Raw genomic sequence first — 15,258 nt, 5'->3', positions numbered from 1 at the left:
ATCTCCTTCTTGACAACATCCATGAGATTGGGGTTCAGTCTCCTTTGACTTTCGATTGAGTTTTTAGCATTATCCTCTAGATTTATCTTGTGCATACAACGATCTGGAGAAATTCCAGGTATGTCATCAAGTGAATATCCTAAGGCTCTTCTATGCTTTCTCAGCTCAATCAACAGCATTGTGGTTTCTTCTTCCGTCAAACCAGAGTTTATTTTGACAGGATAAGTAGAATTTGGTCCAAGGAAAGCGTACTTAAGTCCGACGGGAAGAGGTTTAAGCTCGACTTTTGGGGCTTTAAGCTCGCTCCAAGGATCATTAATTGCTGCAGCATTGTCTTTAGGAGGTGTAGGAATGTTTGTTTGGTCCTTAAGATCTAGATAGTGTAGAGGTTTCCTATAAGTTTCGGATTTATCAAGCATACGTGCGCACTCACTTGAAATTTCTTCAAGGAAATTGCGCTCATCTTTTGCGGGTGAAAGCGTGACACTTAAAGGGTCGTCTAGAAGCAGATCTTCAGAGACTTCCTCAATAATTCCGTCTAACTCATCAACCCAACAAATTTTGCCATCTAATGTTGGTTTATCGAAACTTTTGTTCATGTCAAACTGCATAACTAGACCGGCTAGATGAAGGTCGATTTTTCCTTCAGGAACATTGATTATGGCTCCGGCTGTAGATAGGAATGGTCGTCCAAGAATAAGTGGATCCTTAGGCTCTTTTTCTAGTTTTAGAACTACGAAATCGGTAGGTATGGAACATTTTTCGATTTCTACAGGAACATCTACTAGGATACCTACTGGTTGTCTAACAGAACGATCAGCTAATACTAAAGAAATTCTAGTGGGCTTGAAAGTGTGATGTCCTAAACGTTTTGCTACTGAAAGAGGCATCATGTTTATGCTAGAACCTCACAGAGAGCACGCTCAAAAACTACATCATTGATGGTGCATGAAAGTACAAAGCTTCCAGGATCGTATTTCTTTTCAGGGATTTGGCTTTGCAGGATAGAACTACATTCATGGGTTATCATCATAACGCCTTCTTCAAGAGTTAAAGAATTTGTTAGAATACCCTTCATGTATTTTCTTAAAGCAGGAATCATAGCACAAGCTTCTACAAAAGGTAATCTCACATTTAACTGATCGATTAGCTCTTTAAGCTTAGCTTTTTCTTTTTCTTTCTTAGGGGCTCCTAAGGCTCTAGGATATGGAGGTTTAGGTTTGTAGACACTAGTTGGTGGAGGTGGAGTTGGGTCTTCTACGAGGATTTCCCGGGATGTATCTTCTTTTACTTCTTCTGCATCCACTTCTTTTTCAACATCTTCATTCGTGATTCTTTCTTTTTCTTTCTCCTTTTCCTTACCCTTTTCCTCAACTTCGGGATCTTTAGGAAATTCAGGCTCTTTGTAAGCTAATCCACTCCTATGTGTGATAGCTTTCACATGATCGGAGGGATCTGCTTCACTTGAGCTTTCGAAAGAATTTTCACTTGGCTCCTCTTCAGAATTTTCTAAGTTTTTAGAATTAGTTTTGACCATTATGCTAAAGAGGGTATCGAAATCCTTCTGCATCTCTTTTAGTTCAGATCTAAGATCACTAATCTCTTGAGACATAGATTTTTCAAGCTCTAGATTCTTTTTGTTTGGGTTTTCAGCTTCAGAAGAGGGAAAACTAGGGTATGAAACAGGATTAGATTGAATAGCCGAGATTGGTTCGGAAGGTGGTGTCCAACCAGGCTCGGAAGACGTTTTCCCGCGGTCAGGTGGCTCACGACCGCGGTGAATCATGTCTTGGCCGCGGTCAGAACCAGCACGACCGCGGTGAAAGCTTGCTTGGCCGCGGTCCGATTGAATGGACCCGCGGTGATCAGAAACGAATGGAAAATCTTGAATTTGATAGACTTCTGCAGTGTTCACCATCCCTTGACCATAAGAATCCATTGGGTTGTCCCAGCCATCAAAGTTACACGTATTGTGTACCCTATTTGGTTGTTGCAATCCAAGATGACTCATTATGTGACGGAGACACTTTATAACTTCCGAAATTTCTTCTTTCTTCTCAGGAAGTGCAGAATTACCAAAGGTTACTTGATTTCGGATGCTGTTTCCTAAGTTTTTAATGAAAACGTGAGCATCTTCTACAGATCTAGTTGTGAAATCTCCATTTCTTGCTATATCAAAAAAGTGTCGTAACTCTGGAGTTATACTGCGATAGAAGATACTTAGCAGGTATTCCTCGGCATATCCATGGTGTGGACAATCTCTTTGGTATTCCCTAAATCTTTCCCAAGTATCTAAAAGGTCTTCATCTTATTTTTGTTTAAAAGTTCTTATCTTCTTTCTTAAGAGATTTGCAAGATTTCTAGTGTAAAAACGATTTAGGAAAGCAGTTTTACACGCTGCCCACGTTTTTAGTGAAGCAGGTGGCAAAGATTTTAGCCATTTGCTGGCCTTATCTCTAAGAGAGAATGGGAAAAGACTACACTTGTGGTAATCCCCATTTGCTGTAATGGTTGCACATAATTCTTCGAAAGTCTCGATATGGTCTATCGGGTTTTTGAATGAATAACCAGAGAATTGATTTTGTTGAACTAAATGGATATGGGGTACCTTAATTTCGGTTTTGCCATCCTCAGGTAAGGCTGGTTGAATAGCTCTTCGATGTCCCATGCACTTTTCGAGTGAATCGAAACTTCCAATCAGTTCATCATCATCTTTGTGTTTGACCGATCCGATCAGCTCATTGTCATCATAAATTGGTTCTTCAAGTCAGGTCATCATCGCTTGGATCACCATCCACACGATTTGGTGGATCACCAAGAGTTCCGGGAACATGTTCCCGGTCTCTAATCCCAGAGAAACCTGAAAAATTCAAAAGAAAAAGTAAAAGTAAACAAGTGTTCTAATGGATTTAAGCTGGGATTCGCAACGAAACAAATTTAAGTCCCCGGCAACGGCGCCAAAAACTTGATGCGAGTTGTAAATGGGGTTTGTTGTTTTCGTTTTACTAAGCTTCAGGTTTTAAATTTATAACCCCTAAATGTCTGCAAGTGCACAGATGTGCGCTGTAGTACTTAGGGTATCGATCCACAGAGACTTAGTTGTTTCAGTACGAATTCACTGCAACGCTTAAATCAGACTAGAACTAAAAAGGTTTGGGTTTTGGTTTTGGGTTTTGGTTGTCACTAAATCTAAACTAGAAAGCAATTAAAAACTAAAAAGCAATTGACAAAAACGAAAGCAAGTAAAGCAAGTAGTAAGCGATTTAAACAAGAGGTGAATTGAAGCAAGTAAAAGCGAATAAAAAGTAGAATGGAAATCTAAGGTTGTAAGCAATGAAAGACAAACGTTGGGGCTCAAGGGGTTTCGCAGGGGTTCATGGTCTATGCTAGGTCAATTTTAAACAAGTGATAAAGGTAATCAACTACGTATGTTCTAGAACTCGAGGCTCGGAAGTATGAATAACCTACTTTCGCAGCACTAAACAACTATCTCTCGCAACCCTAATCAGTAGGTTTCCACTCTGATTCTGGAAGGGAGAAGATGCAATAGCAGAACAAGACTCATCAATATTCACAACTCAACTACAGGTAGGTTTCCACTCCTATAGAAGAATTGCTCGTTTCACCCTAGTTCAGACAATCAATGAAAGCTTTCGCAACATATCATATCAGATCGTCTTCTAAGTGGCCAGCAAAGAATCACGCAGTAAGATTAAAGGCAAACGAAGAACATCTAGAAGATTATAAATCCTAAATCTATCGATTAAAAAGCAATGACACATGAAATTCCCTTTGAAAAATCCCTTTAAACCCAACTGGGTAACTACTCAAACATATTGTAACAAAGCATCATAAACGAAATTGAAAGTGCAGGAAACTAAAGAAAAGAAGGAAGAAGAACGAAGAACGGAATCGCAGATGGAGGCGCGATGATGCTCTCCTCGGCGGCTCCTCCTTCAAAGGTGGCGGCTCCTAGGGTTTGTGAAGCACACGAACTCTCTCTCTCTCTAAGTGTTTCGTTTTCATTCTTCTCTGCCTCTTTAGAATGACCTAAAGAGGGTATTTATAGCTTCTGGGGTGGTTCTGGACACTTAGGGCTTCAAAAATAACGAAAAGAATTGATCTGGGATTTAATTAAGTCGTCGGGAAAGTGAACGACCAAAGTCCGCGGTCGCGGTGGCTCTACCCGCGGGAAAATGGGTGTTGGCCGCGGTCCCGGCACATGCTCTCTTGCGGAACTGCATTTTCTGTCATACTTGCATCGGGAGTATCTGAAGATCTAACCGTTGGATTGTCTCCAAACCAAGTGCATTAGAAAGCTGGTTGGATCCTCTATGTTGTCTCAAATTTTGGGGGTGATCAGACGGTGAAAAGGTCTTCATCGCTTGTCATACTTCTGACGGTCTGCATTTATCCAAAATTGCTCATTTGTTCCAAATTGCATATCTTTTTTCCAAGTTTCCTGTAAAGTCTTTTGAAACTCTAAAACATTGAAAACACTTTAAAAAAATTGAAAACAGAGTTAAAACACCTGCATAAGATACAATTATGATCCATAAAAGTGGTCAAAATACGGTGTTATCATGCACAAAGAGGCTGTCTGGTCATTTTAGACTTGGAACCTTATGCTTGTTGATTGCTTATTCACTAATGGGAATTAGTCTTGATTAAGTAATTTGCAAAGGAATTTCTGTCATGGGAATGAATTAATCTGCTTTGGAAGTCTAGACTAAAGAGTTGCAAGTGTTGCATTGTTTCCTTAGCATCATGAATTAGGCATGGAAAGTACCCTGATCAATGATCACATCTAGAGGTTTAGCTTTATCTTTATTTTGAATCTGAGTCTTTTCTTTGTTGTCTTGCTTGTTTAGTTCTTAAGTATTGCTTGTTTCTTGATGTTGTTTCCTGTTTTTAGATCACTTTGTCACCAACTCATCTGCTTATTAGACTTGGATTAAGAATTGATCCTCATAGTCTTGGTGTCTAGGTAATCTCCATTTGGATTGACCCTCAAATGCTACAACACAAGAGGTTAATTGACCTTAGTAGGCTAAAAACCTATTATCAATAAAGCACTTTTAAAACCGCTATAGTATCATTATATTGCAATTTTCCGGTGCTAAGAATACTTAATTTTCTTGTAGTGACGTCAATGGATGGTGGTACAGAGAAGAAACAATGAGACTACATTAGGAGTTCACAAGGAGGAAGAGAAGTGGTTTCCACTTGAGAATGGTAGGCTAAAATGCAATATTGGACTCTCTTGGTCTAGTATAAAGACTATATCAGGAGTTTAGCCGTTGTCGTTTGCGATACATATGTTTAAAGTGAGACAGAGCTCGAAAGAGTTATTTTGAACCCGATAATAATGCTACAAAATAAAAATAAAAAATCCAACATTCTGATTTCACTTATTACCATCTTAGTTTATCTTAATAATCTAATTATATTCAGTCGACCGTATTTTTGACGTCTCCATTATCATTTTCTTGTACTTGACATATATATATATATATATATATATATATTTTCTTTATTACCATCTTACATCTTTACTATCTTCTATTATTATTTGAGAATGACACTTTAAAAATGACCTTTATGTCATGTGTTATTTACAAGAGTGCCATGCTGATGTATCATTATAAGAGAGCTTCTCAAAACACATAAAAAAATACCTGCTTTACTAGAGTAATTACATCATTTGCTATGAGCATTAATTTGGTTAGAAATTTATTTATATCAATTATATATTTAATACTTAATATTTAATTTGTAAAGATATTATTTACTCTTTCTATTTCTTATAAACAGATTTATAAAAATTTAATACATAATAGTACTTAGGTTACTAAACACCATATTTTTTTATATCATATTTCTTTGACCTTAATTTTGTTAAAAAAGTCACATTATCCATTTAATAAAAAAAATTAATTTTTTCATGCAATACTATAATTATTTTTTTCTATTAAAATTTAAATATCTTAGTCTGATGTTGAACCTTTTAGATAAAATGTATTAATCCAATTTAGTATATTCAAATGTGAAATTTTATTTATATAAAAGATACTATTATAGTTAATTATAAAACCAACAATTATCTAGCATTTATGTAATTATACTACAAAATAAATATAATTGTAACTAGTATTTGTAATTGTATAATCAGTACATAAATTTGTAATTATAAATATCAGTTGACATTTTTTAATTGTATATATATATATATATATATATATATATTTGCATATTCGAACAAAAAAATTGTGATTAATATTTATCCTACACAAGATGCGGATAATCACCTAGTTTGTATTCTTAATCCTTCTCTTCTTTTTATCCTTCTTTCTTCTCACAATTTAAATGCACTGCCAATTTCTTTACTATTGACAAACTCCTTTTGTAACCATCTTTCACATAAATTATATTCTAAAGATTAATACAAGTACATATTATATCTCTATTCACCAATATGAAATTAATATTCTCCAATTTCTTCACTGGTCGAAAATCTCACACACACAAATATATATATATATATATATATATATATATATATATTCATCTTTTTATTCACCTTCTATCTATTGGTCTCTTAATATACCACTATTAACATTATTAAAACCTTTATCAAACTAATAGTATATGCTCCATCATGCATTCTTCTCCGCTAATGATTTTCTATGTTTTTTGAATAATATAATTTTTTGTCGTCTTTATATCTAATCTTACAATTTGCTAACTTTATTTCTTTTCAATATTTTAAATTTAAATCTTTCAACTTTATAAGATTGATAATTTTATAATTATAATTTGAACATTTTATTTTTCCTTTGTAATTTGGTTAAAAATAGATTATTTAACTAATTTTTCTTCTCTGTTATCATATATCAAATTAAATTATGAGAGTGTTAAATATTTTTTTTGAAAAAAGAAATCAAATATGATTGGCATAAATTAATCAAATCGAATTGAGATAAAAAACAAACAAAAAAACTAACGGTAATACAATCAAACTCGGCGATGTGATACATACGAAATGTATACATTAAAAGTGCATAATGAATGCCAAATTTGAGTAAACATATCTAGTATCAAAGCCACATACACAATAAAAAAAAAAAATCAGTCAATCTTTTAGGAGAAAGAACGAATTACACTAAAAACCAAGCGAGCATGCAAGAACGTAAATATATATATATTAGACAGCTAGTACTAAGAAAACCTTTAACAACATAAAACAAAGACGAAAGTCCTTCGAGACACGAACACATGAAATGTATACATCAAAAGTGCATAATGAATGCAAACTTTGAGTAAAAGAATCAAAGTCACATATACAATAAAAAAAAACAAAATCAGTCAATCTTTTAGGAGAGAAGAACGAACTACACTAAAAACCAAGCGAGGATGCAAGAACGTATATATATATATATATATATATATATATATATATAGACTGCTAGTACAAAGAAAACCTTTAACAACATAAAACAAAGACGAAAGAACTTTGAGACACGACAATGTGGAGAACAAAACCTATATTTATACCCATAAACCAAGTTAGGGTTTCATCTATTTTTTTTCTTTCACAAATACCTAAATCAGCCAGTTCTCCGAAACACAAAACCAATAACCGATATAAGTTTTGAAAAATAAAAAATTGATAATCCGTATTTCAATTGGAGATAAAATCCATCAAAACAAAAAAAAATAATAATTGATTTCGGTTTGTTACAATTTTGGTTTAGTTTATATATATATATATATATATATATTGGTTTGTTTTAAGTGAATTTTGAACCAATAGAAACAAAAAAAAATTGATTTAGGTTCATTACAATGCTGGCTTAGTTTAAATAACTTTGGTTCATTTTAAGTAAACTTTAAACCAAATAATTAGAAGATGTTAATATTTTATAAATGATTTATAACCATCAAATACCAAAATTCACTGAGATTTTAGGTTTATATTCAGTTAAATTAGGAAATTCTACCATTTAACATTTTAATTTGTTTTATGGTGATTCATAAGCTTAATTGTTGTCAGTTGCGATACATATATTTAAAAGTGAGAAATAGCTCAAATGAGTCATTTTGAACCTGGTAATGATGCTAGAAAAAAACCCGACATTCTTATTTCACTTATTATCATCTTATTTTATCTAAATAATCCAATTCTATTCAGTCGACCATATTTTTAACGTCTCCATTACCATTTTCTTGTACATGACATCCAATATATCTTGTTTTTCTTCTTTTTATTACCATCTTATATCTTTACCATTTGTATTCTCAATCTTCCTCTTCCTGCTTTTCTTCTTGTTATCCTTTTATCCTCATTTCTTCTCACAGTTTACATGCAATGCCAATGTCTTTACTATTGGCGAACTCCCTTTGTCACTGTTTAGTAATATGAATTCAGTATCCTCCAATTTTTCACTAGTCAAAAAATCACATGAATGTTCATCTTTTTATTCACCTTCTCTCTATTGGTCTCTTAATATACTTATATTAACATTGTTAAAACCTTTATCGAACTAATAGTATATGCTCCATCATGCATTCTTCTCTGCTAATGATTTTATGAATTTTTTTTCATAGTTTTTGAATATTATAATTTTTCGTCGTCTCTATATGTAATCTTTACAATTTTCAAATATTTTTTTTCTTTTCAATATTTGAATTTTAAATCTTTAAACATTATGATATTGATATTTTTATAATTTTAATTTGAGCGATTTACTATTCCATTGTAATTTTGATTCTTGTCGTAATTTCTTTAAAAATAGATTATTTAACTAATTACACTTCTCTGTTATCATATATCAAATTAAAATTATGGGGGTGTTATATTTTTTTGAAAAATCAAATCAAATAGGACTAGCTTAGATTAATCAAATTGAACTGAGACCAAAACAAAATAATGAATGGTAATACAATCAAACTCGGTGACATGATACACATTAAATGTATACCTCAATAATGCTTAATAGATGCAAACCTCGAGTAGATATATCTAGAATCAAAGGCACATATACGATGAAAAAAAAAAACAGTCAATTTTTTAGCAGAGAAGAACGAACTACTCTAAAAACCAAGCGATAATGCGAATGTACTAAAAAAACCCTAACAACATAAAACAAAGAAGAAGGTACTTCGAAACTCGAAAATATAGAGAACAAAACCTATATTTATACACATAAACAAGTTAGGGTTTCGACTCTTTTTTTCTTTGACAAATACATAAATCGGCTAGCTCTCCGAAACACAAAACTGATAATTGATACAAGTTTAAAAATCATAAGAAATCGATAATAAGTATTACGACTGAAGATCAACCAATCAAAACAAATAAAACAGATTATATAGACTTAATACTCAAATCCGATTTAAAAGTTAAACCAAAATAATTCAAGAATGTTAAAAAATTGTTATTGGTTCTATTTTAAATCTAAATCAGTTCGTTTTAAGTTAAATTATGATACGTGAGCAAAATTTAAAAGAAATTCTTTTAAATAATAACACATAAAAAAAATGCTCTAAAATTATGACACATCAGCAAATTACTATACAAAAAAGGAAAACAAACCACAATTCCAACAAATTTTCCTTTTCTTGGTTCTATTCGGGTTTCTCCGGTCTACCTACTCGTCGTGATTTTGATAATCAAATCATCTTTCTTTTTCAATTTTTGTCAAACACAGTATTAGAGAGCATTTTTGAGCTTTGGACTTTCTTCAGAACAAAAAAAAGCTGTGGACATTAAAAAAAAACACAACTTTCTAAATTCTTCACGTATTTGAACCATATTTGGTTCCACTGCATTCTGTTCCCTCTATTGCCTTGCTCGATCTGTAAAGGTAACCCCTTCCATTTTTACCTTTTTCATTCAAAAAATCTGTAAATTTATAAGTTGAATTCGAACTAGGTATTGCTTAGAAACGCCTTGTATTTGTGTGAATGGATTGCAGTAAGGGTTTATAACAAAAATTTGGGAATCTTAAAGAAAGATGATGACTTTGGGCGATTTTGGTGAACTTAGAATGAGTTTTTCATGAGTCTATGTTATTGATGGTGGAATTAGATTATCTTTTTTCCCCCGAGTTTTTTCTTAACCTAATTTTACAGTCGATTTTCTGTGAAAACATGGGATACTAATGCGCCTCATAACTTCGATTATCAATGAGCAATGCCAATTTTCATCGTCGTCACGGTCATGGGTATCTCCCATTTGCTTTATAGAGAAGAAGAACCAGACCCACCACCGGTATCCTGAATCTCACCTATGGAAACAAACCCCAAAACCAAGTTCAGCTCTCACAAACTTGCCATCAATCTGATAAAACGCGAGAGAGATTTTCAGCATTCGCTCGATGTATTCAACAGAGTGTCTCAGCAGAAAGGTTTCAACCACAATAGTGCTACATACTCTGTTATTTTGGATAATCTCGTTAGGCACAAGAAGTTTCAAGCCGTTGATGCGATTCTTAACCAGATGAGTACGAGACTTGCAGGTTCCAGGAAGGTGTGTTCCTCAACCTAATGAGACATTACTCCAGGTTCGATTTGCACGATAAAGTCATGGAGATGTTTAACTTGATCCAAGTGATTGCTCGTGTGAAGCCTTCTCTTAATGCCATAACTACTTGTCTCAACCTACTTATCGATTCATGGGAGGTCGATTTGGCAAGGGAGCTCCTCTTGTATGCTAAAAATCATCTTGGATTGCATCCAAATACTTGCATTTTCAACATTCTAGTGAAGCACCACTGCAAGAACAGTGATGTCGACTCTGCATTTCGAGTTGTGGAGGAGTTGAAAAGATCTAGAATCTCGTATCCCAACTTGATCACTTACTCAACGCTAATGGAATGTCTGTTTGCACACTCAGGTCCAAAGAAGCCATGGCATTGTTCGAGGATATGATCTCGAAAGAAGGGATTTCACCAGATCCCGTGACTTTCAATGTTATTATTAACAGGTTCTGTCATGCAGGGCAAGTTGAGAGAGCCAAGATGATTATAGAATTCATGAAGAAGAATGGATGCAACCCCAACGTGTTCAATTACTCGGCTCTAATGAATGGGTTTTGCAAAGAGAGAAAGATCCAAGAAGCTAAATCAATCTTTGACGAGGTGAAGGAAACCGGGTTGAAACTCGACACAGTTGGTTATACCACATTAATGAACTGCTTATGTAAAAATGGTCAGATCGATGAGGCTATGGAGTTACTTGTAGAGATGAAAGCATCAGGGTGCAAAGCTTATGCTTTAACTTACAATGTAATACTCAGGGGCTTGTCCAGCGAAGGAAGAGAAGGGCAAACTCTTGAGATGCTGGGTCAATGGCGATGCGAAGGAGTTCATCTGAACAAAGGTAGTTATAGGATCATACTAAATGCCTTGTGCAAGAACGGCGAGCTCGAGAAAGCGGTGGAGTTTCTGAGTTTGATGTCGAAGAAAGGGGTTTAGCCACACCATGCGACTTAGAACGAGTTGGTGGTTCGGCTTTGCGGATCCGGGAACGCATACATCGGTGTTCGAGTTCTGAAAGGGTTTCTGGGGATAGGTTTCAAACCAGAGTCTGAGTCTTGGGGAGCCATCGTTGAATCAAGACAGGAAGTTGTTGCATGTCGTTGAACTGGTTGATTCTTTAATTTCTTGATAAAGCCCTTTATTTGATATTAGTTACAACCACTTACAGATCCCAGGTTGATTGTATAATTTAAGCAAATTTTGTAAATGAATAATTTTGTCTTCTTTATTTTTGGTAGAGAATATAGATATAAACTGGCCATTACAACCACACATCACTTTGCAGAATCAAGAACATGAGTTATTTGTGATCGAAGTTGAAGCTATCATAAGACACAAACTTTGACCCTTTTCCTTAATATTGGCATTGTCCAATATTGGTGAGCTCCAGTACTGTTCCGTCGACGTTGAATTGATCATCCGATGAAGAAACAGAGAGTGAAATTGATATGGCCAGAAACGATATCCAACAAAGAACCAGACCTAACGAACGCATCTCAAGCCTTTTTTGGAACTTTAAAAAAATGGGTCGTTCTAATGCCACTCTAGGAGATAGTGTTGACTTTTTTTGAAAACTAAAAAAATGTAACAACAAATCTTGTTTTATTGAATAGAAACCCATGCTACTGAGTGTGATTATATCTATATTCTCTACCAAAAATAAAGAAGACAAAATTATTCATTTACAAAATTTGCTTAAATTATACAATCAACTTGGGATCTGTAAGCAAAATGCCTATTATCCTTTTCTTTGTCCCTTCAGGAACGTCCTTGAAGTCTGCAGTATCCATGTGCAAATCCTCAACATATGGTTCCACTGAGGTCTCTTATAACCTGTGTGATGTGACCCGTTCAGGTAAATATGAAATTGCTCTAATACAAGGTAACAGTGTTTGGTTGAGGGCATAGAGGGAGCAACATCAGGTTCACCAGTATCCTTTTGCAGGAACACATTCCATTTTTGAAATGATGGAAGCGACTAGAGTTCGCACAGGATCTCGCCTCAGCTTCGAAGGATTTGTCACGACATTCCATCTTGGCGATCTCGTCGCCTTGATCAGCAAAAAGGCTCGCCTCGACACCATCATCACCAAGATTGGTAGGGTTTCGCGGTCGGTGATCTCGTCGCCTTGATCGGCGAAAGGGCTCACCTCGACACCATCATCGCCACGATTGGTAGGGTTTCGCGCTTCGGCGCCTCCATCACCTCGGTTGGAAGAGACGCTCGCCTCGGCACCGTTACCACCATCATCGCCACGATTGGTAGGGTTTCGCGGTTTGGCGCCTTCATCGCCTCGGTTGGATGAGAAGCTCGCATCGGCACCGTTACCACCTCGGAACAAAGACGCATCCGCCTCGGCGTCCCTCTCGCTTCGGCTCAAAGCGGTGTTCATCGCGACGCCTCGATTTGTCCTGATCTGCGCTCCGTAATCAAAAAGGGAATCCAAGGATTCCTCAGCTCGGCTCGACATAGTGGGGTACGACGGTACATGATTTACAAATATACAGCTCGGCTCGTCACTTAGGATCTGAAAGGTTGGCCGAAGAAAGTCGATGGTGCAGGAACCTGTTGCCGCGTGATATCAACAGCGCGGAGGAGAGCCGACATAGAAGGCAAAAACCCTAACCGGAAAGAAAAATAATTTAGAGAGAGAAAGAAGATAGAAGGGAGAGCTACCTTTGTGAGAATTGGAGAAGCTGGAGTTATGAGAAAATGACGGCTGGAAGTCCCTTATATAGAAGCTCCAAGGCATGTAGGGTCCACATCAACCTCGGGAATCAGCAAAATTATGAGTATGGCGCATGGAATCCGCACGGCCTCATTAAGAGACGTACCTACTACAGAGTGCGTTCGATGCACACGCAGCAAATCATCAAAAGGGAAGCGCTTCGAGTATGACCGAGCCCACTTAGACTCGATAAAGGATCCCGAGCCGCTTTACTTAATTGAAAACGCCTCGTGACTCAACATCCTCGGTACGACGACCCCTCGTCGTTATCTTGAAACACGCCTCGGCGTTGTCAAACAAAATCGCCTCGTCGTTATCTTGAAACACGGCTCGGCGTTTTCAAACAAAATCGCCTCGTCGTTACCTCAAAACACGGCTTGGCGTTACCAAACTAAATCCCCTCGTCGTTGTTAACAAAACGGCTTGGAATTTTCTTTTGCCTAAATCGCCTCGTCGTTAAACAAACAGCTCGGCATTATCACTCGTCTCGAAAGCCTCGTCGGCTCGAAATGGCTCAGCATGATCTGCTACCAAAGAGCGCCACATCATCTCTTAAACAGCTTGGTATGGTTTTACAAAACCTCATCATAGTTACCCTTCATGGATCGGCAACTCCAAACTGAAACGCCTCGTCGACTCAGCCCGATGGTTAACCTTGCAGCTAAGAACGATGAAGCTTGTCACTCCCGTCTCTAAAACTGACGAGCTGGGGGGCTAACTCTCGGGGTCGGTTTTTACCCCGAGCGGTTAAACCATCTTCATAACGGCTAAGTATCCAGGAGAACCGAGCCATAGCAAAGGAATACGAGAGTAGGCCAAATCCGTAGGAGAAAAGAGCAGATGGGCCAAGCCGCCTGTGAAAGAATATGGGCCGAGCCGCCCAGTGCGATGCTTGGGCCGATCTGTGAGAGGAAAAACAAGTGGGCCGAGACGTGAAGGATAATAAGTGGGCAGAGCCATGCTTCTTCCTGATTGGGCCGAGCCATGCTTCTTCCTGATTGGGCCGAGATGCGTCCCTTCATGATGGGCCGAGCTGATTCATTTGCTGTGGCCGAATCGAGGTCGAGGAGGATGAAGCCCATGGAAAAAACCTTAGGCGAAATGCAAAGCCTTAGCATTATCATTTCTTTCGAAAATCATCGTTTTTAATTTATATATATATATATATATATATATATATATATATATATATATTACTTTAGCCCTCTCAAAACTGTAAACTCTTGAAATTCTTCATCACTCAAATAAACTAGGAAGATGGTAGCTAAATTGACATGAGTAGATCATCAAAATCAAAGGAAATAACTAAAATAATTGAAATATATACATATATATATATATATCAATAAAAATATAATCTTGAAAATTGATTAAATACTATTTAGATATTATAAAATAATTAAAAACTAATCACCTACTCGTCGCGATTCTCATACTCAAATCCTTTATCTTATTTCAATTTTATCAAACATATCTTCAAGAATGCAAGGATCCTTAGAAAATAAAAGGAGATTTTGATACAAGATGAAGGAGATCCCCTCTTCAAGCTTAAGAGGACCCCAAGGACTTCTAATCTAGAAGATGCTTCTTCTTCTCACTCCTAATTTTATCAAGTGTCTAAAAAACCAAAAACATTTAAAAAAAAAAGAAAACATACAAAAAGATAGGAGGAAGTATCAAGCAATTTCCTGAAAAATTGAAAGAAGGAAGAAAAAGAGGCAAAATAGCCGAAGCCATTTGCCGCGGCCAAGACAAGCTCAGCCGCAACCGAGCTTTACTTTACCGCGGTTGAGTCGCCTCACCCGCAGGGGAACATGCTCCCACCGCGGCTGCGACAAAGCTACCCGCAGCCAGTTTGTTTTTCTTTTCCTGACTTGTTTTCCATTTTTTCCTGTATGACTCTTCGCTGAACTTCTGCTTTTACCCTTGGCTCCTGCGAAAGGTCACTGTCACCTGACACACGTAAAGAAAATACATTAAGTGTCAAT

At 36.3% G+C, this 15,258-nt stretch overlaps 1 non-coding gene and 1 pseudogene across 1 annotated transcript; both read left to right on the top strand.

Moving 5' to 3' along the window:
- Nucleotides 1–2,240: 2,240 nt before the first annotated feature.
- LOC112086171 lies at nucleotides 2,241–2,348 on the top strand. Its single transcript, XR_002899349.1, has one exon. It is a non-coding gene; the product is annotated as a small nucleolar RNA R71 (small nucleolar RNA).
- A 7,419-nt stretch (nucleotides 2,349–9,767) lies between these two features.
- Nucleotides 9,768–11,801, top strand: LOC18015365 (annotated as a pseudogene).
- The last annotated feature ends 3,457 nt before the right edge of the window (nucleotides 11,802–15,258 follow it).

This window comes from Eutrema salsugineum, unplaced genomic scaffold (assembly GCF_000478725.1).
Source record: "Eutrema salsugineum unplaced genomic scaffold, Eutsalg1_0 scaffold_23, whole genome shotgun sequence".
NCBI lineage: Eukaryota > Viridiplantae > Streptophyta > Magnoliopsida > Brassicales > Brassicaceae > Eutrema > Eutrema salsugineum.
The sequence above is the reverse complement of the archived record's forward strand: the minus strand, read 5'-3'. Positions and strand labels throughout refer to the sequence as shown.